Source organism: Sapajus apella, unplaced genomic scaffold (assembly GCF_009761245.1).
Source record: "Sapajus apella isolate SASKATOON/1434 unplaced genomic scaffold, GSC_monkey_1.0 scaffold7, whole genome shotgun sequence".
In the NCBI taxonomy this organism is placed as follows: Eukaryota; Metazoa; Chordata; class Mammalia; order Primates; family Cebidae; genus Sapajus; species Sapajus apella.
In genome coordinates, this window is record NW_022436947.1 from 25,891,325 (window position 1) to 25,916,759 (window position 25,435).

At 37.7% G+C, this 25,435-nt stretch overlaps 1 long non-coding RNA gene across 1 annotated transcript; it reads left to right on the plus strand.

The window, feature by feature from the left end:
* The first annotated feature begins 11,971 nt into the window (after positions 1 to 11,971).
* Positions 11,972 to 24,925, plus strand: LOC116550300. The gene is made up of 3 exons (XR_004268319.1): positions 11,972 to 12,864; positions 15,747 to 15,850; positions 24,286 to 24,925. It is a non-coding gene; the product is annotated as an uncharacterized LOC116550300 (long non-coding RNA).
* Positions 24,926 to 25,435: the final 510 nt, after the last annotated feature.

The following is a 25,435-nucleotide window of genomic DNA, read 5'->3' on the forward strand; positions in this document are numbered from 1 at the left end:
GAAGAAAAGTAAGAAATGATAGTTGTTCATGCAGTTAAATCAGTAGGGAAGGGAAAATTAGAATTTTTTCTTTTCTTTTTTTTTTTTTTTTGTCTTTTGTCTGACTCTAGAGTCAAAGTTATGTGCTGAAAATGAGATTATGAAGTGAAAGGGGTGGAGGCAGAAGTCAGAGGCTAATGGAGAAGATTTGAAATAGGCACCAGGGGAAATAAAGGAAAGCTAAACAAAGTCACTAGAAGAAGTGGCAGGCAACACTGATGACCAGAAGTAGTTAGAAACCAAGAATTCATGCTGGCAACAAATCCATGCAATTGTATATCTCTATGTGTGTGTTTCCAACAGTTCATCAAGTAATGTGTTGTTATGAAGAAAGCATATAACTGGATTGATCCAGGGTTGAAATTATACCTAGTAGATGAGACAGAAGGACAATGGTTTAAGAATTCTGAGGATATAGACGCAAGGTGGTTGCAAGAATGGAGTACCCCATTCAATCAGAATAAGGAAGAAATGAAAGATAGATGTAGACTGACATATGGGAAATAAGTAGAAGAGTAAAAAGACAAGATGTCCCTAAGAAAGTGAAGGTCAAGAAGAGAGTCAGGGCTGGGCACCATGGCTCACATTTCTAAGTCCAGCAGTTTGGGAGGTTGAGGTAGACGGATCACTGAGGCCAGAAGTTCAAAGCCTGGGCAACATAGCAAGACGCCATCTCTTAAAAACAAAAACCAGCCAGGGATTACAGTGCATGACTGTAGTCCTAGCCGCTAAGAAGGCTGAGGTAAGAGGGTCACTTGAGCCCAGGATTTTGAGGCTGCAGTGAACTATGATTGTGCTACTGCACTCCAGCCTGGGAGATAGAGTGAAAGTCAGTCTCTAAAAAAGTAAAAAAAATAAAAAAAAGAAAGGGCAATTTGATGAAAAGTTAGACAGAAAGTTGTTACAGTACGCAGGGTTTCAACACATTAGTCAACAGGAGGAATCATTACAAGTATTCCAATGTCCAGAATGTGGTTACAGAGGTACCTGAAATAAACTGGATATAAAGTCACTAGAAGGGAGACAAAGAGGAAATGTGCTAAAATGTATTTAAACATTGATGTGAAAATTTACATCATTCCAGATGATGGAAGGAGTTGGGTTGGTAATGAAAATAGTATCTTAGATCTAAACACCTGACTGACTGGTAGTCTATAAATTGGTTGAAGCAGGCCAGGCATGGTGGTGACTCACATGTGCAATCCCAGCACTTTGGAAGGCCGAGGCAAGCTGATCACCCAAGGTCAGGAGTCTGAGACCAGCCTGGCCAACATGGTGAAAATCTGTCTCTAGTAAAAACACAAAACTTAGCTGGATGTGATGTAAGGCACCTGTAATCCCTGCTATGCTGGAGGCAGAGGCACAAGAATCACTTGAACCAATAAAGCAGAGGTTGCTGTGAGCCAAGATCACATCATTGCACCCCAGCCTGGATGACAAAAGTGAAACTCGATATCAATAAATACATAAATAGGTTGAAGCAACTAAGAGCTTTAAAGGACTCAGGATTTCGATTTTTGTGGTGGGGGGATTATCTGGATGGTACACTGGGAACTGGAGAAAATGCTTATCCCACCCTAAGGCATTTGTGGTGTGAAAGAATGTGTAATCTCACTCAAAGGGGCAGCCCTGAAACCTAACGGTAGGGACTGCTAGGTCTCTCCAATGAGTAGGAACGAAAGGAAACATTCCATGAAGGGTTTAATGATGCAGGAGCAACAGGATTCAGATGGCCAAGTGAAATGTCTCAGGAGAGAAGTACAGGGGAAAGAGGAGTCAGGCAAGGTGAAGCACGGGGCAGTATAGGAAGGAAGGTACAGGGCAGAGTAAAGGGATTTGAGTATCCAGTGACAGCAGAAATAGTGGGTTGGTTTGTTTCCTAAAATGTTCTGAAGAAGTACCCGTGGATAGCTGGACAGTGGGCTAATCCCAAAGGCATTCAAATCATTTCCAGTAGAAAGGAAAACAGACAGCAAGGAGAAAATTAAAATTGGGTTTCTAGAAAAAAGATGACAAACAGATTTTGGGTTCCCCATTTGGTTTAGGAGGATCCCTGGCTGTCATCTATACCCAGCCTTTGTTATTTTTTGTTGAGGGGGAACTCAAATAATAAAATAACGGTCTCCGATTTTTGGGTTTTCTTCTTTTTTTGAGATGGAGTTTCACTTTTGTTGCCCAGGCTGGAGTGCAGTGGTGCAATCTCAGCTCACTGCCACCTCTGTCTCCTGGGTTGAAGTGATTCTTTTGCATCAGCCTCCTGAGTAGCTGGGATTACAGGTGCCCACCACAATGCCTGGCTAATTTTTATATTTTTTAGTAGAGACAAGACTTCACCATGTTGGCCAGGCTAGTCTTGAACTCCTGACCTCAGGTGATCCACCTGCCTCAACGTCCCGAAGTGCTGGGATTGTAGGTGTGAACCACTGTGTCCGGCTTGTGTATACTTTTTAAGTCAGGCTTTTCATAGGTTAGATCTAAAATCGATGTCAAGAAATATCCACTCACTTGTCCTTGTCACACAAGCTCTTGTCCTCAACCTCTTACATAAACTCATTCATTCCAATCACCATGGTCTGTTCCTTGGCTTCAGAACATATCCTCTCTTTCTTTTTTCCTGGTCTAGAATACTTGTTATTGTCTCTCTGCTTTTCCAAAATCTACCTTCTTTCAGGATCAGGCTCTCGCACCCATAAGCCCTTCCCCTGAAGAGGAGCCCTCAGAGAATTTTTAAAGTCCTATACATGTAAATAACTTAGACATGTAAATGTAGTGATCTACATAGTTGCTCCCTTATTATTTTACCTTCAGTATATGTCCCCTACCTTTCCAAACAGACTGTAAAACCCTCAAGGGCAGGAGCCTTATCCTATGCCCATTCACATCTTCAGTTCACATCATGGTGCTCTCCCATAGCAGGGTTGCAACAGAATGGCTATGTTGCAAGAAAATCTGTGCTTGTGCATTGGGTAGAAAAAAGGCCTTAATGAAAAGAGAGCTTCTCAGGAGGAACTTTGGTTTCACAACAAGCTAGTGAACTATTTAGGAGCAGAATGGTCTTTTTATATCCTTTAAATTATATAAGTTATAGGACCAGCCCTGTCAGGAGGTAGATTATCATACAATGTATATTTTAAAATAAGAATCTTTGTTTTGAAAATTTGATTTTGGGTCTTGCTAATAGTAACCGTATGAGAAAATATCCAAGTGAGTATTGCGAATTCTTTTGAGTGATACCATTAATATTTACTAAATTAATGAAATCTGAAGATTCATTCCTAATAACAGCGTAAAAGTTGCTTTTCATCCCAGGATGTTCTTTGAACAGCTGCCTCACATCTGAGCACACATCTGTGCCAACAAAAGGAAAAAATAAAAGGGAAGATGAGTAAAGAGGCCACCTGCCTGAGCCGGTCTGGACATGAGCACTCTGTGCTGAGCAGCTGCTGTAGAGCTTCTTCCTCACAGCTGGAAAATGACTGTAGATTAAGAGGGTGATCGTGCAGCTGGCTCGGGAGGTTGCTGTGTCAGTACCCTCTAGTCCTCTCCCTGGGCTCTGCTTACTTAGCTCTGACTGTATCAGGAATGGCAGGTGCATGAAAGAATCAAACTCCCTTGAAGACAATGGTGAAATCAACTGTAAAAGTCTGCCACATATATCTAAATTCTCTATACTTTCTTCAGGGCATAGGCTAATACCCCCAGTAATTGTTCTTCCCAGGCCACATTTTTAAGGTGAGATGTAGGATCAAAAAATAAAATACAATATAAAATTAAAATCCAAGAAACTTAGTAGTGAATTAACATCTAAAATTGGGAAATAGGTTGTTTCCTCTGGGGCTGTATCCTCTGAGTTTTTTGACACAAATTTCAGGCAATAGAAAATAAATGGAAACTAATAGAGCTTAATTTATAAATTGGGTTAATTTAATAACTTAAAGAGACAACAAATGCACAAAAAAAATCAAAATGTGGGACAAAATATGTGCTCAGTTTTCATGAAGCCACAAATTTAACACTGCAACAACTCAAAAATATACAGCTATTATGTGAAAGACACACAGAAAGGGGGCTAGAATAGAATGGAAATGTTTAAAAATTAAATTATGATTCACACAACAGGGAGTGCACTTAAACTCCTGCTACATAAAGGGATTTCTACTATCCAAGAAAACACAGACATCTGTCTCTCTGTTCTAAGGCTACCTGTTTGAATGCACTTTTGCCTCCAGACTACTGGCACAGGATCAGGTCAAGAGCTATGAACACTTATAATTTTTTCTTCCTGTTTAAGGAAAGTGAAGATATTGTCAAAAAATCTCCCTCAGACTTCAGTTTTTTAAATCTAAATTTAAGTTAAACCTGAAAAACTGGTTTACTCTCACAATACACTTTCTGCCCAAGTGTTGGTTTACTACATCGTGTAGGTATTAAGACTTGAACTCTGAGGATAGGACGTAATAGTCTCTAAAGTTCAGTAAAATAATGTTTTCATGGGAAAAATTAGTGGAGGAAATATAAAGCTAATAAAAGCAATTATAGGTAAAAAACTTTGTGACTTTGCAATGAGGAAGGACTTCTTAAGATCCAAAAAGGTCAGTGGGGCAAAGATTAAACCAAAATTTAGAATTTCTGTTTGTCAAAATTACCATAGACTAATGATTGACAGACCAGGAATGTGGAATACTTTTTAAAACCAAGAGTTAATTAGGGATTGATATTAGCACCCTAAAAGAAACTCTTGCAAGAAGTCCAGAAAAAGGCTGGAAGCCTGATAGAAAAAAAGAAAATGAACAGAAGACAGGAAGAGGAATTTATAGATTGGAATGCATATAACTGAACAAATATTGAAGAAATGCTCAACCAAATTAATAGAAAAACGTTCATATTAAAATACCCCTTTACATCCAGAGTCACAAAAATTAGAAGTTGGATAACACCAAGAGTTAGTCAAAATGTAGAAATGAAACTAGCACAGTCATTCTGGAGAACAATCTGGCAGTAGTTAGTGAAAATCAGAGTGGTATAACCAATGACCTAGTAATTTATCTCCAGAGTATATCCAGAAAGAATCACTCACATGGTTGCCAAAAAACACATAAGTATGGTAAATGCATACCATAAAATATTATGTCTTGCTTAGAAGCAATGAACTAGAAATACAAATAAACATGGACAGATCTTAAAAACAGTTTTCAGCAAAAGAAAAAATTAAAAAAAAATGATCTAAAGTATCATATCATTTATACAGGTTAAAAATGCATAAACACATAAAATATAGTATATAAAAGAAAAAGAGGCAGGGAAGCAGTCACTCGCAGCGAGGGCAGTCAGCGGCAGGGTGCAAAGTTGAGGGCAGTCCCTAGTCTGAGCCTTTCTGTCGCCCTCCAGCACCACCAGTACCACAGACTCCACCCTGCTGCGGCCCCTCGGTGACACGGTATAGCGGCCACTTGACCAGGTATTTCAGGACAGTCAGGCGGGGTTGCACGTCCACCTAGAAACGGAGCAAGAGTATCTGTGCTGAGCTCCGGCGTCACGAGAGAGTGCACGAACCCACCCCTGACCAACTTCCCTCTGAGGTGCCAGAAGCATCAAGGAGCTTTATGTTCTTCAGGGCAGCATGAAGGTCATGTCAACTTGGTGTTGTTCATTGCATATACTCCCATTGACTCTGGAATGTCCGAAAGCAGCTCCTAGAAGAAACATGTTTCTCTAAGAAACAGGAATAACCTCATCATCAACAAACAACATCCACTCAGAGACCCAATCTGAAAGCCAGCAACTACAAAGACGACAGGTGGATGAATCCATAAAGATGGGAAGAAACCAGCACAAAAAGGATGAAAACACCCGAAACCAGAACACCTCTCCTCCTAAAAGGGATCACAACTCCTCACCAGGAAGGGAACAAGGTTGGAGGGAGAACGAGTGTGATGAAATGACAGAATCAAACTTCAAGAGGTGGGTAGTAAGAAACTTCTGTGAACTAAAAGAACATGTTCTAACCCAATGCAAAGAAACTAAGAACCTCGAAAAAAAGATTTGACGAAATGCTAATGAGAATGGACAACATAGAGAGGAATGTAAGTGAATCGATGGAGCTGAAAAACAACACAAGAACTTCTCGAAGCATGCACAAGCATCAACAGCCGAATTGACCAAGCAGAAGAAAGGATATCAGAGGTCGAAGATCAACTCAATGAAATAAAAGGGGAAGGCAAGAATAGAGAAAAAGGAGTAAAAAGGAATGAACAAAGCCTCCAAGAAATGTGGCACTATGTGAAAAGACCTAATCTACATTTGATAGGTGTACCTGAATGCAATGAAAAGAATGAATCCAAGCTGGAAAATACTCTTCAGGATATTATCCAGGAAAACTTCCCCAATCTATCAAGGCAGGCCAATATTCAAGTCCGGGAAATACAGAGAACACCACAAAGATATTCCTCAAGAAGAGCAACCCCAAGGCACATAATCGTCAGATTCACCAGGGCTGAAATGAAGGAGAAAATACTAAGGGCAGCCAGAGAGAAAGGTCAGGTTACCCACAAAGGGAAGCCCATCAGACTCACAGATCTCTCAGCAGAAACCCTACAAGCCAGAAGAAAATGGGGGCCAATATTCAACATCCTTAAAGAAAAGATCTTTCAACCCAGAATCTCCTATCCAGCCAAACTAAGATAAGTGAAGGAAAAATAAAATCCTTTGTGAGCATGCAAGTACTCAGAGATTTCATCACCACCAGGCCAGCTTTATAAGAGCTCCTGAAAGAGGCTCTACACATATAAAGGAACAACCAGTACTAGCCACTCCAAAAACATGCCAAATGGTAAAGAGAATCAACACAATGAAGAATCTGCATCAACTAATGGGCAAAACAGCCAGCTAGCACCAAAATGGCAGTATCAAATTCACACATAACAATATTAACCCTAAATGTAAATGGACTAAATGTCCCAATCAAAAGACACAGACTGGTAAATTGGATAAAAACCCAAAACCCATCAGTGTGCTGTATCCAGGAAACCCATCTCATCTGCAAGGATACACAAAGGCTCAAAATAAAGGGATGGAGGAAGATTTACCAAGCAAATGGAGAGCAAAAAAAAGCAGGAGTTGCAATTCTTATCTCTGATAAATTAGACTTTAAAGCAACAAATATCAAAAGAGACAAAGAAGGACATTACAGATAAAGTTAATTTTAATACTGTATTTAACTCATATTCAAATACAGTCATGTGTTGCTTAACCATAGAACCACACTTTGAGAAATGCATGGTTAGGCTATTTTGTCATTACATGAACATCATAGAGTGTATTTGCACAAACCTGAATGCTATAACCTACTACATACCTAGGCTATATGGTATAATCTATTGCTTCTATGCTACAGACATGAATAGCACGTTGCAGTGCTGAGTATGGTATTATAACACAATGTAAACATTTATGTACCTAAACATAACTAAACATAGAAAGCTATAGTAAAAATACAGTATTATCATTTTATGGGACCACCATAGTATATGCAGCCCAATATCGATCAAAACATCATTATGTAGCACATGACCGTACTACTAGAAAATCTGTCTTACAACAAAAGCCAAAATAGACAAATGGGACCTAATCAAACTCCACAGCTTCTGCACCGCAAAAGAAACATTCAATAGAGTGAATCGGCAACCAACAGAATGGGAAAAAATTTTTGCAGTTTATCCATCTGACAAAGGGCTGATATCCAGAATTTACAAAGAACTAAAACAGATTTATGAGAAAACGCTAACAAGCCCATTCAAAAGTGGGCAAAGGATATGAACAGATACTTTACAAAAGAAGACATACATGAGGCCAACAAACATATGAAAAAATGCTCATCATCACTGGTCATCAGAGAAATGCAAATCAAAACTACATTGAGATACCATCTCATACCAGTTAGAATGGCGATCATTAAAAAATCTGGAGACAACAGATGCTGGAGAGGATGTGAAGAAATAGGAATGCTTTTACACTATTGGTGGGAGTGTAAATTAGTTCAACCATTGTGGAAGACAGTGTGGCAATTCCTCAAGGATCTAGAAATAGGAATTCCATTTGACCCAGCAATCTCATTACTGGGTATATATCCAAAGGATTATAAATTGTTCTACTATAAGGACACGTGCACACGAATGCTCATTGCAGCACTGTTTACAATAGCAAAGACCTGGAACCAACCCAAATGCCCATCGACGGTAGATTGGATAGGGAAAATGTGGCACATACACACCATGGAATATTATGCAGCCATCAAAAACGACGAGTTTGTGTCCTTTGTAGGGACATGGATGAACCTGGAAACCATCATTCTCAGAAAACTGACACAAGAGCAGAAGATCAAACACCGCATGTTCTCACTCATAGGTGCATGTTGAACAATGAGAACACACGGACACAGGGAGGAGAGCACTACACACTGGGGTCTGTTGGGGGGAAATAGGGGAGGGATGGTGGAGGTTGGGAAGTTGGGGAGAGATGGCAAGGGGAGAGATGCCAGATGTAGGTGATGGGGAGGAAGGCATCAAATCACACTGCCACGTGTGTACCTATGCAACAATCTTGCATGTTCTTCACATGTACCCCAAAACCTAAAATGCAATAAAATAAATGAAAAAAAAAGTGAAATCTATGGCAATAAATGCATGTCTTTAAGAAAACTGCAAGATTTAAACATTATAAATTTGAATTAAGGTTAAGCTTACATTTAATCTTAAAGCAGTATGTAATTATATTTTATCACATTCTCTACTATATAGGAAATGTAGAGTGGTAAGCCGTATTAGTTTATAGAGCACATTCTTTCTTTAAGGAGAAGTAACAGCTCTTCCAAGACCAGCATTTCTTGGGTCACACCTTTCTCAATTCTCCTATAGGAAAGCAAAAGCTAAAGGTGATCTGAGTCTGGGACAGGGTTGAATAGAAGCTTTTCCTCCCACTTTCTGTAAAAATTTATCATTCTGAAATTTTTTGATGAAGTTAGTAAAATTTATTAAATACCCATCATAAAGTCTGTAAAATAGGAGTTACACCACTTTATCAAAACTATGCCTATTTTGACAAAATAGGAAGTTTTTGTCACTACAAAAACTTTTTACATCCAATTTCCATATATAACAAAATTTTAAAATTTATTAAATTTATGTTAAAATAAGCCAACAGTCTGTATTGTAAATAGACATGCCATAGAGTACAAAGCTGAAATGCAATAAAATTAAATACATAAAGACATAAGAGGGCTTACACAGAAAGCAGTTAAGTGTAACATAGCCCCGTAATGCATACAATACTGACTGCAATGCAATAAACTATTACGAATCAATCAACTACATAGAAATAAAGCCACTTTTATGATTCTATCCCATACTTTATGCACATAAACTCCAAAGAGGTATTTGAGCTTAAGAAAAAAGTTTGAAGCAATATTCAAATTCATTCATATAAAGTGAGGTAAAAGTTGCTATACATTTGAAAAATAAGAAGTACAATAAAATTTAATAAGAAATTTCCCTTGAACATTGGTGCGTAAGGTAAATTAAATTTTTAATTATAAAAGGGAGAGACAGAAGATGTCATTATAGATTCTGAAGAGGATTCAAGATGTTTTAAGGGTTGATGTCATTGCTTCCCCATACTGCCTAATTTCACTACAAAAGGTAAAACTTTCATTTTATTTAATGAAGACATATCATTAGCTTTATTCTTGTACTCACTTGACTGGGATCATATGGGATTCCCAACTAGCAAAAGGGAGAATAAAAGATGAAATTTTTCTGTGGCAATAACAGAAAAATCCAAAGGAAAAAATGGAAAGATTGAAAACGCTTAAGAAAAAAGTATGTGGAGGAAATATAAAGCTAATAAAAGCAATTATAGGTAATTTTGTTTTAGAAAGCAGGTCCCTAAGTCAAAGGATCAACCCCATCCTTCCCCCATTGATTAGAACTTCAGCAAATTATTTAATCCCTAATGCCTAGCCCTGCATTAGCTGTTTCTAGAAGAGGAGAATGCAGGCTGGGAGATACCCTTCTTTTTTCTTTTAGATTCTAACTAGATTGTAGTAAGTGTGGTTAAATCCAAATATCTCATTCCTTCACAGAGTGTTAGATAATATATTGGTGTTACATTTTCTGACTTCGTGTGCTTTTTTTTTTAACATATTGATCGTGAGTCATTTTTATATCAATATACTATAAAATAAATTTACTTAATTTAAAATAAATGTGAATAGCAAAGAAAGAATAGGCAATCAGCAATTTGAAAGCAATTAGAACTTAATAATATCATAAAATGTTTGGCAAGCATAAAGAATTGACTTGGAGATCTTTTACAAACTAGATTGTAGTTAGTGTGGTAATTTTGTTGGTTACAATTTTGGCATAGGAAAGGAAAAACATGGTTGAGCAGCACTCAAAAACACGTATAGAGCAGTTCTCTGTACAAACACTCTCGGCCAAGGCAGCAGGGGAGCTGAGTGCAGCCCAGATTTCCCGGGCCAAATTGTACATATGCCTCAAAGGTGCTTCATTTTCGAATTCATTCAAAACTATCACAGAGAGCAATATACACAATGCAATATATAGTGCAGTAGTCCTGTTTCCCACTTGAATTCCAGAAGATAGTTTCTAAAATTCTCTTTTTCTTAAAGGGCTAGTAACCACTTAGCCAGAAAATCTCCTCCCTTGCCAAAGCATAGGCATTAAATCTGAGTAAGTAGCCCTTTTTCTACTATAGTTACTGTTGGAAAACGACACAAGCTTTCCTAGGCTCAAGGATGCCTCAGCCCATCAGATCTGTATCACCTCAGCCTCAGTTTCACAGTTGTCTGAGGTCATTGAACTGTACCTTAGGCTGCTAATCTTCGAGGTAAGATAATAATCACTCCCAACCACTGGAAGATGCCATTCTGACAATGGGCTAATTCAAAGTAATGGTACCCTCCCACCCCAGCTTCTAGGAGTTATTCCCAAAAGTTTTATTAGTAATAATTTTGTTTGATAGCAGATAAAATTTCTCAGATGAATTTATAATTTTCTTCTCTCAGTATTTTAAATATATTCTGGACCTTGGCTCAAAGTAAACTCTGAATCTGACCTCCTCCTGATCTGAATAATGACTTCAAGCTCAGCAGTCTTTCAAATCAACCTAAAATACATACTGAAGTTTCATTCTTTCCCATAAAAATGTGGAACTGTATATTTTCATGTTATCATGTTTCAATATCTCTACCAATGTATAATACATGTAATTAAACAGAATATTATCAATCCAAATATCCCATGCCCTCACAGAGTTTTACACTGGTTTTATATTTTTGGATTTATTTCTTTTCATTAAAGCTTTTGGTTGTTAAGGACTTTTCTCCGGCGAGTTCTTCTCCAGTGTGGTCACAGTTTGAAACACTACAGATGATCAAGCAATGCATGACACAATGGCTGATAGCAGCAGACGCTTTGGAGCCAGAGAAACCTCTGTACTTAATAGTCTAGACTCGTAATTGACTTAAATAAGCAACTTAATTAAATTTTGTAAGCCTTAGTTTCCTTTTCTCTAGAATTAAAAACATAAACCCTAGGGCCAACAAACAAAGACCTTGCAACAGACCTTGGCACAGTTTGTAGCTGTTTTACCCCTAGAGACAAACACCCCATCTGGACAAAAGTGGCTACAAGGGGTACTGGCAGAAGTGAGAATAGTGGTGAAACCAAAAATTATTTTTAATTCTCAATAATTTGGAGAATAGGTCATTCAGTAAATTGACTTTTAGCAAATTAACTTTAGGCAAATTGGTCATTTGGCAAATTGGCTTTCAGCAAAACAGTTGTCAGCTAATTGGTTTTCTGTGAATTATTTTACTTAAATTGGTCTGTTTCCTCTCTAATGTTTGAAATTAGTGGGCATTACTTCTCACAAAAGAAATAATCAGTGGCCTCAAACGGTTGAGGTTTAATAAAAATAGTATATGTCAATAGCGACAGCTCTCTAGGGATATCACAAAAGAAGTCAGAAGTATATCTGTTTCCTTTGATTATCAGCAACAAATTTTGACGGGAAGGTTGTCTCCTGCATGCTTGAATGCTTGAACCTGATGGAAAGGTATACCACCTGTGGATCCCTTTTCCCCCAGATTAAATGCATAAAAGTATACCACCTGGAGGTCCCTTTCTCCTAGATTAAATCATAAAACTACAACACCTGAAGATCCCTTGCCCCAGATAAAGTAGCATACACTCCACAACACAGGTGAGCTGGGTCACAGCATGATTATTCTCTATATTTAGGCCACCTTCTTACTCAATCCTAACTCAATATTACCATCAAATGAATCATGTTACTATCTATAGCAATTAAGATGGTCAAAATAAGTGATTTCTTCCATTTCTCCCAGATAGAAATAGCCAGTCTATGTTCATTTTTATTCATTTGTTTTGCTCCTACTGTGTTGGTAAACTAGCTATTTTAAGCAATTAATCAATTTCTGATGTTAAAGCACTTGGGGGAAAGGTGAAAGTGAGAATCAAATCAGTCTTCAGGGGAACAAATATTTAGCTTCCATTGTAGTGAATTTTGGTTTTGCTTTCTGAAAAGTTATTATAGATTTTCTTTTCTTTCTTTCTGGTTTTTTTTTTGTTTGTTTGTTTTTTTGTTTTTTGAGGGCCAGCAAAATTCCTCACCTTCCCCTTCTTTTTCTGGTTCCAGACCTTCTCCCAAGTATTTGGAACTGACCCTCAGCAGTGATTGTTCCAAGGCGTAGGCCATGACAAGCAAAATTAGCAGTACTGGCCTAGAGTAAGTGAAAACTGAGGCAAATAAAAATCCTTTTTTACCAGGAGAGCAGAGAGAGACTGCATAGAGAGTGCAACCAAGCAGAGAGCTGCAGAAATGGGAGATGAACAGAACAAGGTTAGATCACGTAGTACTGGATTCCTGGTTCCAGTCCTTATTGAATATTCTTTGTATTAGTACATTTTCCTGTTGTTATAAGGAAATATCCAAGACTGGACACTTTATAGAGAAAAGAGGTTTAATTGACTCACTGTTCAGCATGGCTGGGAAGGTCTCAGGAAACGTAGAACCACGGAGAAAGGAGAAGGGGAAGCAAGACACCCTCCTCAAGGAGCAGCAGGAAAAAGAGTACCGAGTGAAGGGGGAAGAGCCCCTTATAAAACAGCTCCATCAGAACTCTCGAGAACTCACTCATTATCATAGGGGCGGTTCCCCCCAGCTGGAACAGCACGGGGAAACCGCCCCTATGATTCAATTACCTCCACCTGCACTGTCCCTGGCCATGTGGAGACTATGGAGACAATAATTCAAGATGATCGTTAACTCTATCAGTCTTTAAAAGAACAACTATCTTAGTATCTTTCCTGGCTACATAAAACATTTCCTTCTTCCTTAACGTGGTTAAGTTTGGTATATATAAACGGCAGTTAAAAGAGTTAATTAATACTGTTTTTAAGGAAACAGAGCTTACCCTGCACTCACTCCAAAGATGGCAAAAACCTGATCACAGAAAAATCCCCATCTCCCATGGGGCAGAGAGTACAGGAAACACCTTCAATAGAGAGTAGAGCCTTAGAAAAGGGAGAAAATTCGTGCAACATGTCAAGTCCCGTGGTTTGGAAGGAACAAAAGATGACTATGTTGCATAGCTATACAAACATTTGTCAAGATCTTTAGTTGGTCTGTCTTGGTGCAGGCTTGGAAAAAAAAAATTACCCTCCTCACTATGGCAAAATCCCTCCCCTCTCTGCCAGCAGATAGCAAGAAATATGGGTATCTCACTGTGATGTAGAAATGAAAGGATTTCCCAAATGGGTCGAAAATGCAAAACATGGACCGTCTTCTACGTATGTGCACATTCTGTATGCTTGTGGAGGGTAGGGACGAGATTACTAAATAGTTCTCCTGTGGCAGCTGCAAGTTATGAGCCTGCATCTACGGAAGGTGAGGTTTCTCCTAAGCGGTCCTTTGTCAATCAATCACCAAGACAAAGGTCTTTAGACAAGAAATGCGAAAGCAAAAAGAGGCAACTTTATTTCTACCTCTAGATTGTTCTGTTGACTTTGAGAGTTCTAGATGTTCCTAAAGGTGTTTCCATAAAGCAGTAATCAAATATATCTTCTGTTATTTAAGGACAGGCATGTAGGGAGCTACAAAAGAGCTATGGTATCCCTGTCAGAAAATACAAGCTGAAATTACGTTCTGCCCCAGAAGCCAAATAGTCTAGTTTATGCTATTTTTAAAATTGTATTTCCACCTTGTTATCCTTTAATTAAGTTCTGACTGCCTGATTTCAACTGCACTGGAGGTTATAAAGGTAAAGATCACACGTTCACAGTTGGATCAGAGTGGAATTCCTGGAACAACACTACATCCTCTTCTCAGGACAAAATTAGGATAAGAGTAAGAGTTAGAGTTATGAGTACAGTAGGGATAAATATGGAAAAATCCCCCAAAGAAGACCATAAAATCCAGCTTCCACTATTCAGTAACTGGGTCTATTTCTTTAAATCAACCTTGAAAAAATTTGGTTTTCCTTTTTGTAAAAGAGAAAAATGGGCCATTATTCGAAGTGAAGTAACTCAGAAATGGAAAGCCAAATATTGTATGTTCTTACTTATAAGTGGGAGCTAAGCTATAAGGATGCAAAGGCATAAGAATAATATAATGAATTTTGGGGACTTGGGAAGGTGGAAGGGGAGTGAGGAATAAAAAAAGTACATATTGGGTACAGCGTACGCTGCTTGGGTGACAAGTGCCCCAAAATTTCAGACATCACCACTAAAAACTTATCCATGTAACCAAAAACCACTTGTAGCCCAAAAACTTTAAAATAAAAAAACTTAAAATCTAGTAATTCTTGAGACACAATACCAGGCAAGTTTACAAAGTTTTTAAACAGAAGAGCACTGTAATTCAACATATTTTCAGGTACTTCGGATATATACAGTGGCATAACTTAAGAAACAACTCTACTACTATTTGTTAGACTAAGAAAAATAATGGCTAAAATTTTGTTTAAAACATTGTAGTAATTTTAAACCACTGTAAAATAACAAATAAAAAGCCTTTTAATGAGTTCATTATGTTTGGGGGTATGTCAAATGTTATTTTCCAATTATGTAATTAGAATTAAAAAGTCAAGTTGCAGTGCAGTTACTCCATTATTATAAATGAGAGCTACAGTTGCCATTGGCTTTGGTAAAGGTCTCTTAAAAAAATTAATATTCTAATGCATCATAAATTACAGAAATTCCTCTATAATTAATACTTGAGGATGCAAAATTGTATGCATTCATTAAATCTGAGTAAATTATGTATATTATATATAAATTTCCCTTTCTGTTATTGTTTTTGAAAGGGAAGAAAAAACAGCTGAAGTCTTGCTACACTGGGTTTTTAACTCCATCTGCTATGCAAACATGCACAGGCATTTTCTAAAAAAAATAAAATGAAAGCAAAATAGGCATTTTCTGGTCTAATGAGCCATTTCCTTCTAAATAAATTCCCCAAATGGAAATATTACATGTCTCACACTAAGCCTAACAATAATGCTTTAAGTATTTTCATGGGCGTTGCAATATCTCACCAATATATGAACATTTGAGAGTCAAGCATAAAGCCACATCAAATGTTCTAACAACTGGATTCTTTACTTCGAATAGGAACGGCACGCAGGAGCCCTTCAAACAAGCAACATGAATAAAGGCTCAGGGGGAAAAAAGAGAAGTTCAGCAACAGCTGAGTCTCCTACTGCTGGAAATAACAGGTGCTCTCAGTGGGTTGGGTTATATTTGTCGTATAATGTCTCAAGTTTAGTTATTTCAGTAAGTTAGGAGACATTCAGGTGGATTTTGTCTAGGTTATTCACAAAATACCCTGCCCAAATGTCGTCATGAAAGCAGTGAAAAATTGTATTGAATAAAGTGATATTGTTTACCTGATTGACTACCTAGACCTACCAATCTCCCAGTGGTGTTGTAAGGATCAAATGAAGCAGCATATACTTAAAGAGTTAGTAAACATTTCAGAAATGCCGTCAAAACCAGGCCCAATGAGACATCAGGATGCTGTTGTTGGGGGTGAGCAGTCACTGGAAGGACACACAAGAATATCAAAGATGCTCATAACATTTTATTTCTTAATCCTGATGCTGATTATGTGGGTGTGCAAAAATTTAGTGAGGTGTACACTAATGTGTGCACACCTTTTGTCTGTTATTCTTCATGAATTTTTTTTAAAAACATGATTACTAACATGAGATGAGCTTGTCTTTCAATTGTGTCAAACTCGAATGCCTACAGGGGCTAGCCAGAACATGTGAATGAACATGGTGGCTGGCCTCCAATGAATGGATGAACAAATGTCCTATCTAAAGGAGCACTATTGCTCAGCTCCATCCTTCATAGTCATGTGGGACCCATGTGCCCTGTGGTGCTAGACTTTCAAGAAAGGACCCAAATTTAGATTTTGTATGGTGAGCACCTAGGGACAAAGAGGCTGGCTGCTCTTGACATCAGTGTTGTCAGCACTAAGAATCAGCCTCTGTGGTATAAGTCACCAAGTGTGAAGTGGCAAAAAGGGTAAGTCATAGGCAATACCCTGACACTAATCAGTTATGCAGCCAATGAATTTCCTGAAAACCATCTGCACAGTCTCTCACATAGTTGTTCTGCCAATATTATGATAAATGGAAAATCTTTGTTCCTGGGCTTATGAACTATCACTGGACAAAAAGACGTAACAGGTGACACTAGATGATTCCCCATCCTACTTCCAAAGAAGTACATGTTTTAGCTGCTTTTCTAATGAATATCATATCATTCAGAAATATCATGCAAAGCAATATAAGACCAAAAAAATCGTGAAGTAGGGAAACATTGTCCCAACAGTTCCTTTATTCTAATAACACATGAATTTTATATTTGAGATGATAAGGATGTGATATTGACAAATAAGAAAGAGAGGGAGATGAGAAAGAAAAAAGGAAGGAAAGGAGAAGGAAGGGAAGGGAAGAAAAGAGGGAGGGAGGGGAGGCAGGGAAAAGCTGACCCTAATCAAGTATATTCAGAGCGTGGTTATGGCAAAGGGGATTAACGGAATGCCAGGCTCTCAAATAGGGAGACTCTGGAGAATGCTTGGAGAAAGTAGTATACCAGATTTTGGCCCAGCACTTGTGAAGATAAGGAAGGGATATAGTATTCTCTCTTTATCCATGGGTAACACTTTCCAAGCCCCTACAATGGATGCCTGCAGCCCTAGATAATACCAAACCCTATATAGTCTGTTTTTTCCTATACACACATACCTATAATGAAGTTTATTTCATAAATTAGGCACATTAATAGATTAACAATAATAATAACATAGAGCAATTATAACTATATACTTTAGTAAAAGTTATGTGCATAGGGTCTGTCTCTCAAAATACCTTTTGCTGTGCTATATTCACCTATTTTCAGACCACGTTTGATCACAGGTTACTGAAACTGCAGAAAGCAAAACCACAGATAATGGAGACTAGTGTATTTTCTGGAGTTGTCAGAGTTCCACCCTTTCCTGCTCTACACCACCCAGTCCCTCTGCACGCTTTGCTTGAGGTGATGGAACTTTCTGCACTCAGTGCCAATTTTTAGTTAGATTAGTTTTTCCTAAAACCATTTTTGTGGCAAACAGTAACTTCAGTGTTTTATTTGTTTAAGGTGTGAGAGTTTGAACTTTTAAACTATTAAAACAATCCTTTGAAGGTAAGCCAAAATTTTTGAAAAGGAGCCTGTGAAGGCCAAATAAAATAAACCTCCTTTGTTGATCTGAATTACTGTACTCTTTGAGAAGATGCAAACATTCCAGGCTCCCTTCTCAAGTTATGCATTTCTCCTTTTCTCTTCTCTTAATTTAATGGGGAATGGTTGAAGAGGTCTGTAGAGAAGCCATCAAGTGATCTCCCTTCTCTACTTTTAAGACTAAAGTGGCCCCCATTGAATTTCACAAATATATGCCTACTGTTGAACAAAAACATATTGAATATTTATGTCAATAACAAATATTAATATTTATGGCATCTTTCAACTCAGAGCTACCATACCATCCTAGCAAGACATTTTATTTATGACAAATCTCTCATTTTGTTCTGTCTCACCTCTAACAAAAATTCTTAAAAAATGAATTTGTATTTGTATATTTATTTTAAACCACAAATAATGTATGGTGAAGAATTGAAAGTAGAAGAAATTAGGCATATTGCCACAAATTTTCATATATAGCCTTGTTTAGTTTAAGGAAATATCCGACAAGCAAAGTTTTTCTATTTCCTAAAAAGAACCTACTCTGGTGGTTTTGCTCAGCAGCATTTTTTTTTCCAGCTCAAAATAGAGGATTTCCTGAGCGAAGGGTGGATGAAAGTCTCTCCCATGCTGTAGAAACAGTAAAAGAAGGCTGTGTCGGCCATTGGAGTCTATGCAAATACCAAGTGGATATGTGGCTTTGAGAGAGCCAAAGTAGTTAAACATGTGAAGGAGAAGTATCTACCAAGGGATCCTGTTTGGGAAGAAAGCAAAAAACATATTTTAATGTGAAAACAAATCCCACTAGAAAATAGTGATTCAGGAGGGTATAGGCATTTGCAGAAAGGACAGTAAACCCTAGTAATAACAAGCAAATATTGAGTTACTGCTAAAGGAAGTCTATAAGCCTCTGAAACATGCAAAGCAACACAGACTGAATCTTTCCCAAGAGAAGCAGCAGCGAAGTTAGAAGGAGAAACGACAGCACAGAGTCCTTTAGAAGATGACAAACCACAAACAAAGAGAGATTGAAGGTAGACTGAGATAAACACCAAGCAAAGCTAGTAAAACATCATAAGCTCCCGGTAAGAAGATGCTGAATTTTTAAAAATTATTTTTACATTCACAATGTACAATCTGCCAATTTCCAAAAATAATTTGGTGCCATTAAAATTCAACACATATTTATGAATTTTACTGCAGTTATTTGTAATTTGCTGTATATTTTAAACTGAGCTAAAAATCTGGTTGAAATTTTTATACATATTGAGATAGTTGCTGATAATTCATTTTATCTTAACATCTTATAAGTTGTTTGTAGGTAATGTACTTACCTTGAGCAGGTTCTGAGCCTTATTCTGGTTGAAACATGAACAGATGAAGATTTGATGCTCATGTGCAATAGATATCAGACAATGACATAAAATATTCTAGCTAAATGTCTTGACTCAGTCCGTAACAAAGTGTTTGACAATGAATTGGTCACTTTTTCTGGGACCTTGTTACCTCAATTGTTAAGATATCAATACTTTCATTGCTTGTCTCACAGTTGTGTTTTAAAATCAAAAGAGAAAATATACAATAAAACATAAAGTACAAAATATACAAATACAAATATACAAAAATCATTAGTGTCCATTAAAACAAATGTTATGTAATTAGTATCCGTTTTTCCAGGAGTCCTATCCTAAATCAATCCCTTGCTTTGTAGTTTATTGGGCAGGTATTGTTTCCAGGCATTATTCTATGCTCTTTACAAGCGTTGTCTTATTTAATTTCTTCTAGTGATGTTCTGAAATAGCTGTTTTTACAGAGGAAAAACTAAACAGAAAAAATATAGATAGCTTAACTACAGCTAGTAGTTCCTAGAAACAGGAAACAAACTGAGGCTGGTCTGATTTTTTTTTTCAGCTAAGCACTAATATTTGCCGCTTACAATACCATAAATGCTCTGAGTGTTTATATAATATTATAGCTATTAATTTGCCCATCAGACCTTCTTGTAGCCAAATGAAGTTTGAAATAGGTATGATTTTAAGCCAACTAACTTGAAACCTGTTAACTTTCCATATCATATCAACAGTCTAATCTATAAGCCATAACTGTTTTCCTAGTACTATTATTTTATTATATTCAACTTTGATAAGGAAATATATTTAACTTTAATAACAGAACAGAAGTAAGATTTTTTAAATGTCAAAAAGTAATGGAAAGTAAATAACATGGTACTCCAACAGGAGAGCTAGCTTATTTTTCAATACTCAGCACATCACTCAGAAGAGTGAGTGCTCAGTAAACAAGCATGGCACCAGACACCAAGATAGAAAGATGAGCAAGACAGGGACCGTGCCCTGAGAACATCACAGATTAGCTGCATAAAGAGACATGTAAACAAACAGTGATAACACAGTGCGATGCTTACCATAACAGAAATAGGCGATGGAAGCCTTGAAGGAAAAGCACATATGTGCAGCCCGATGGGCATGGTTAGCAAACGCTTTTCAGAGAATACTGCACTCTAAAAGAGACAAATATGGACAGATAGAGAGAGATCAGAGGGATAGATCAGGCAGAGGGAATTTCACGAACAATAAGCATAAAGGTTGACAATGCATTTGGAAAATACCAGGAAGTAGGAGAAAGTTTCTCATGGGCATCCCTTTTCTGCATGCCTCATGAGCTAAGTGGGTTTGGATAAGCTTCACAGGGGTGAAGGAAAGCTAATATGACACTGGGTGGAGCCATTTGGTTCAATTCAATGTTGTTGTTGTTTTTTTTTAACATCTGAATGCACAGTAGAAATTGACATGTTATATGCTTGTATTTCTCCATCCCAAAAGTGCCAGTGGAGATTCTTCTGATTAGGAAGAGCTATAGGTAGAGAAGTGCTGGTATCTCTGGAGCCCCAATGATCTCCTCATCCTTTTGTGCTTTAAGTTTCTGTGGCCAATAATTTGGCCAATGGGAGCCTCTGGCAAAGGGTGTCAACCTCCACCTGCATCACCTTCCTGACATGACTAGCAAGTACATCCTGTTGAAAACCATATAATACTTAATGCTAGGTTCTTACTACATTGAGCACTTGACCCAAGAAGGCCTTGCAACTCTTTGACATAATATTGGTGCATCAACTTGGGCTCAATAACTTGGCCTCAATAATAAAAGGCAGGAAAGACCTAACAGATCTTCCTTGTTAAATGGAAATGAAATAGCCAAGAACAGAGTCATGGTATCTCAGCTTTATATGAAACAGAGGCAGCCTTTCCTTTGGGGGAAGGTTTTTCCACTCTTCAACCCATTTAAAGCAGAGTTGCTGACTCAACGTGGTTTTTGATTCACAGAGATCGCCCTAAATGTCTACATCTGGTTCACTGATAGTTTGACTAAATTGAATTACGATGTTGTCCACTGGGCTGCTGTGGCTGCCCAACCCAGAACCATCTACAGCAGAACCAAAATAGATTTGGTCTTCCTGCTCAATGGACAGAACTCAAAGCTCTGTTTTACTTGATGAATCTTGGTATATTTTTTCTAACCCCTGGGTTATTACCAATAGGCTAGATATTTGGCCTGCCACTTGGAAAACTGCAGACTAGCAGATTTAAGACACTGCTCTTCAGAATTGTAAACTGTGGAAACCAACCATGGCTTTTCATTAAACTGTCTTGGTGACTCATGTACATGCCTTAGTAAGTGTTAGCTTTTGATGAGACCAACTGGAGCCAAGCAGCTGAGATAGCCTGTTCCATGTAGGTAAGAACCACTCAGATTGCCATGATTGTTGCCTGAACCCCTTATCTTAATGGACATGGAAACACATCTGCAATTGCAAGCCAACCACAAAGTAAAGGACTCTATGTTGCCTACTACATGCCAGACTTGTGACTCCCACCAAAAGTTGACCTGTTTATCTCATAGAGATAGGACACATTACAAGGGGCATTGCTCCCTCTCACTCCTAGCAGATTAACTACATCAGAATTTTGACTACTTTTTGGGGCTCTTCACAGGTTACAGTGTTGATATACTTGTCACATCCACTGTTTCTGGCTATAACATTATGGTCCTTGACATTTTCTGTGTCATATATTTGGCTTTTCAAAAAATTTCCATTATGACAATGTTTCAGCCTTTATTGGAAAAGCCACTCCATACTGGGCTTATAGTCTAGATATTTGATAGACCTTCCATGCATCCACAGGTATCTGATATTATTGAGCACTGGAAATACTTCCTTAAAAATTAAGCCAAAAATATTTCTGACTCTACCTTCCATACCTCCTTCTGGTCAACAATGTTAGCAAGGTGGTTTGGTCATTGAAGGCAATTGTCTCCACAAAGAGATCTGTTTTTCTCACCTGCTCTATGGGTAATATGCAGGTCAAAGAGGTTGGGGAGCTATATAGATTTATTTTGAAATATTGGCATTTTGCTTTTCCCTTTCATGAACATGGTGTATCTTTCTTTCCCCAAACTGTAACCTCAGGCAGGACTGGTTGCTATACTGTCTGAATATCAGCATGGTTAAAAGGGGGCCTAGGGGACTCAAATTCAATTATGGTCAGTCATCTGGATTATCTTATTGGTTATATGTGTGTAGTCCTAAATTATGAGAATAATGAATGTTTGCATAAGCATGCTCTTAGCCAAATCTGCTATAGTAGCCCACCTGGGCAAAAGTAGGCAGCATAATGTGTCTCTGTGAGTTTTATAAAAATGCACTATTGTATAGTATTTGATACTCCCAAATGAAGGATTTGGATGGAAATAGAAGATTACTGAAGATAAATGGCATAATTGCTATGTGAATGGGAAATGCTGATTTCGTGGCAGTGAAGGAAGAGCAACAATCTTAGCAATAAATAAAAATCTTAGGGGAAAGATAGGGACATTGAGACAAGCTGTTTGTCAGAGCCACTCTGGAGGCATCCTCTTAAATGAAAACACCCTGATGCATATCTCCCAAACTGTTGCAAGAGCCTTCTATTAAACTGACTTTCTGGGTCTGCCATTCCTACCAGACTGCTCCTACCATGATTTGAACATTACTCCCTCAAACTTACAGAGAAGTTCATCAGAAAGAGTATAAAGGGTCCCACCTTCTTCCCCTCACATACAAATCATCTTTCAACACCCTCAGTTATCAATTTGCCATTTACCATTTGTCAAGGCTTAATCATTTCATGGAGCAGAAAATGTCAGCAGTCAGGTGACAAGGACAAACAGAACAGATTAGACTGGACCCCTCTCCAAACACAAAGACTAGTCCCAACCATTTGAACAAAGTTGGGACAACTAATACTGACCAGCTGGCCTGGAGGCTTTGTCAACCTGTACCCTCCAACTGGTGTAGGTACCACTCGAGAGCCCCAATAATTGTAAATACCATTATCTCCACGGCACTGTGACATCTTCAGAAATAGACTTCTTATATAAAAGTCAGTCATGAACTTATTTCCCTCCTGAAAACACAGTGACATATACATTAGAGGTATTCATAAGAGACCTTCAAGTGTTTAAGGAAATACCACCAGTGGATCAAGAAAACCTCAGATAACTGTAGGAATCTCTGTAAAGCTAGGGATGCTTCCAGGAGCAATGACTGTTTTACATCCCATGGGCTGTTATCCCTAGATGGAAGTTATCCACTTACAAAAGGTAGTATAGAACTTGTCCTTGAGTTTAGCTAAAGTGATCAGTGACACAACTAGAGTTGACAATGGAGTGTATTCCCTTGGGAAAACTTGCCAGATGTCAAGACAGTATAGAAATAAGGTGTGGATATTAATGGAATACAAATCTTTATCAGTCACACAAGCATCTGCTTATCCTGGAAGTAAGGCACTTGTTGCCTTAGTTCTTTGAAAGATGTTTGTTTAGCAAACAGCTTAGGAAGATAGAGATATCTCCCTCCAGGAATACTTATTGTCCAGCAAATTCAATATAATGTCTCCCTCCAGAGCAAAGGTTGGCATACCTATCATTATAAAATACTAAGTACCCTAAGCTCAGGGGTTTTCTCCTATGATGTATACAAATGTATGTGCTGGTGTCATCTACTATCTTAGATCTAATTGCTCATCCAAGCCCTTCTTCCACAGCCTTCCTCCAGTCTTGGTATTTTTTATTGTTTTCCATTCAGATTGACAGTTGGCTCTGCCTTCAGGGCCCTTCACGGCTCTTCACTCAACCTCTTTGAATGTTTCCCTCATGCTATGCTTCCTTGAGCTGCCCTACTTGGTTAACTCTAGAACTCCTCTGTCTCATCACACTTTGATAAAATGCTTCTGAATCTGACTTTTCTCACTAGAACAAAATACAACCTCCAGAAGGAAAAAACAACAACAACAACAAAAAAAAAAAAACAGTAACATCAAGACTGAGAAACTGAAAATCATTTTGATCAACATTCTCTTTTTAGGACTTTTGTTTTCTATTTGATTGGGAAGTGTTAGAATGGCAACAGTGACAAATCCTATGGCAAATCTTTATGCGAAGGTAAGTGATGGCTATAAAAAAGAAACTTCATGTTAAGCTCCCAATGTGGCTTCATAAAGTGCACAATTTACATTTCATGTAGGCAGAATCACCAACAGCAAAGCATTCTTCTGTGGAAGCTGTGTCCCTCGTCACCATGGTTTAAAGAGGTGCAGTCTAGTGTTGCAATTAAAGTTAGGCTTTGGGTTCAAAAAGGCAAGGGTTCTATTTCCAGCTCTGTCATTTACAAGCTGTGTAACCTTGGACAAATTACTTAATCTCCTTTAGCCTCAATGTTCTAACCCATAAAAAAGAAATTATAAAGGTGCCCATGCCAAGGATCATTAAATAAAGCATGTAAAGCATAATAGTTGACAATTGCATATGCTTATTAAATGTTAGCTACTCTCATAAGTCTCATGTATAGGCAGAAAGCAAAGACTGATTTGAACCCAGACTTTTGACTCAATGTTTACCTAAAAAAGGCCTGTAACAAGTGCTTTCAACTAAAAGATGATTTATTTGTATGGCTATTGTAAGCTCAGAATGTCATAATGGATGTGAAAGCACATTAAAATTGCTATGAAAATATGACATTATTATTAAACACATAAGTAAACAAACAGTATGTATGGTTATTAACCTCAGACCAAGAGATTCTATTATTCAAAGCGATTTTAGAACACATAGTTACATAATATAAAAGATGAAATCACTGGGAGAGTGTTTGAGAAATTAGACATCTTTAAAAGCTCTCATTCTGATAATACTATTTGGATGACTGATCATAAAAAGATTTCATAGCTATTTCACTGTCAGAAAATGTTCTCATTCACAATGTAATCTTCCACAATATATGTTATTTACCAGATACTTAGATTTTAATCTAATCTTGGAGTATTGATGTTTAAAATGAATATTACAAAAACCCTAAGAAATAACTATCAAGCAAATAGAAACAACCAAAGTACCTGTAATAAAAGTCACATAAACTTCTGCAGTACAAATTGGGTTACCATTTCATATCCTTTATAGGCAGTAAATGCTCTATTTTATCATGTAAATTCATTTCTAGCTACTCCATATTAATCAGA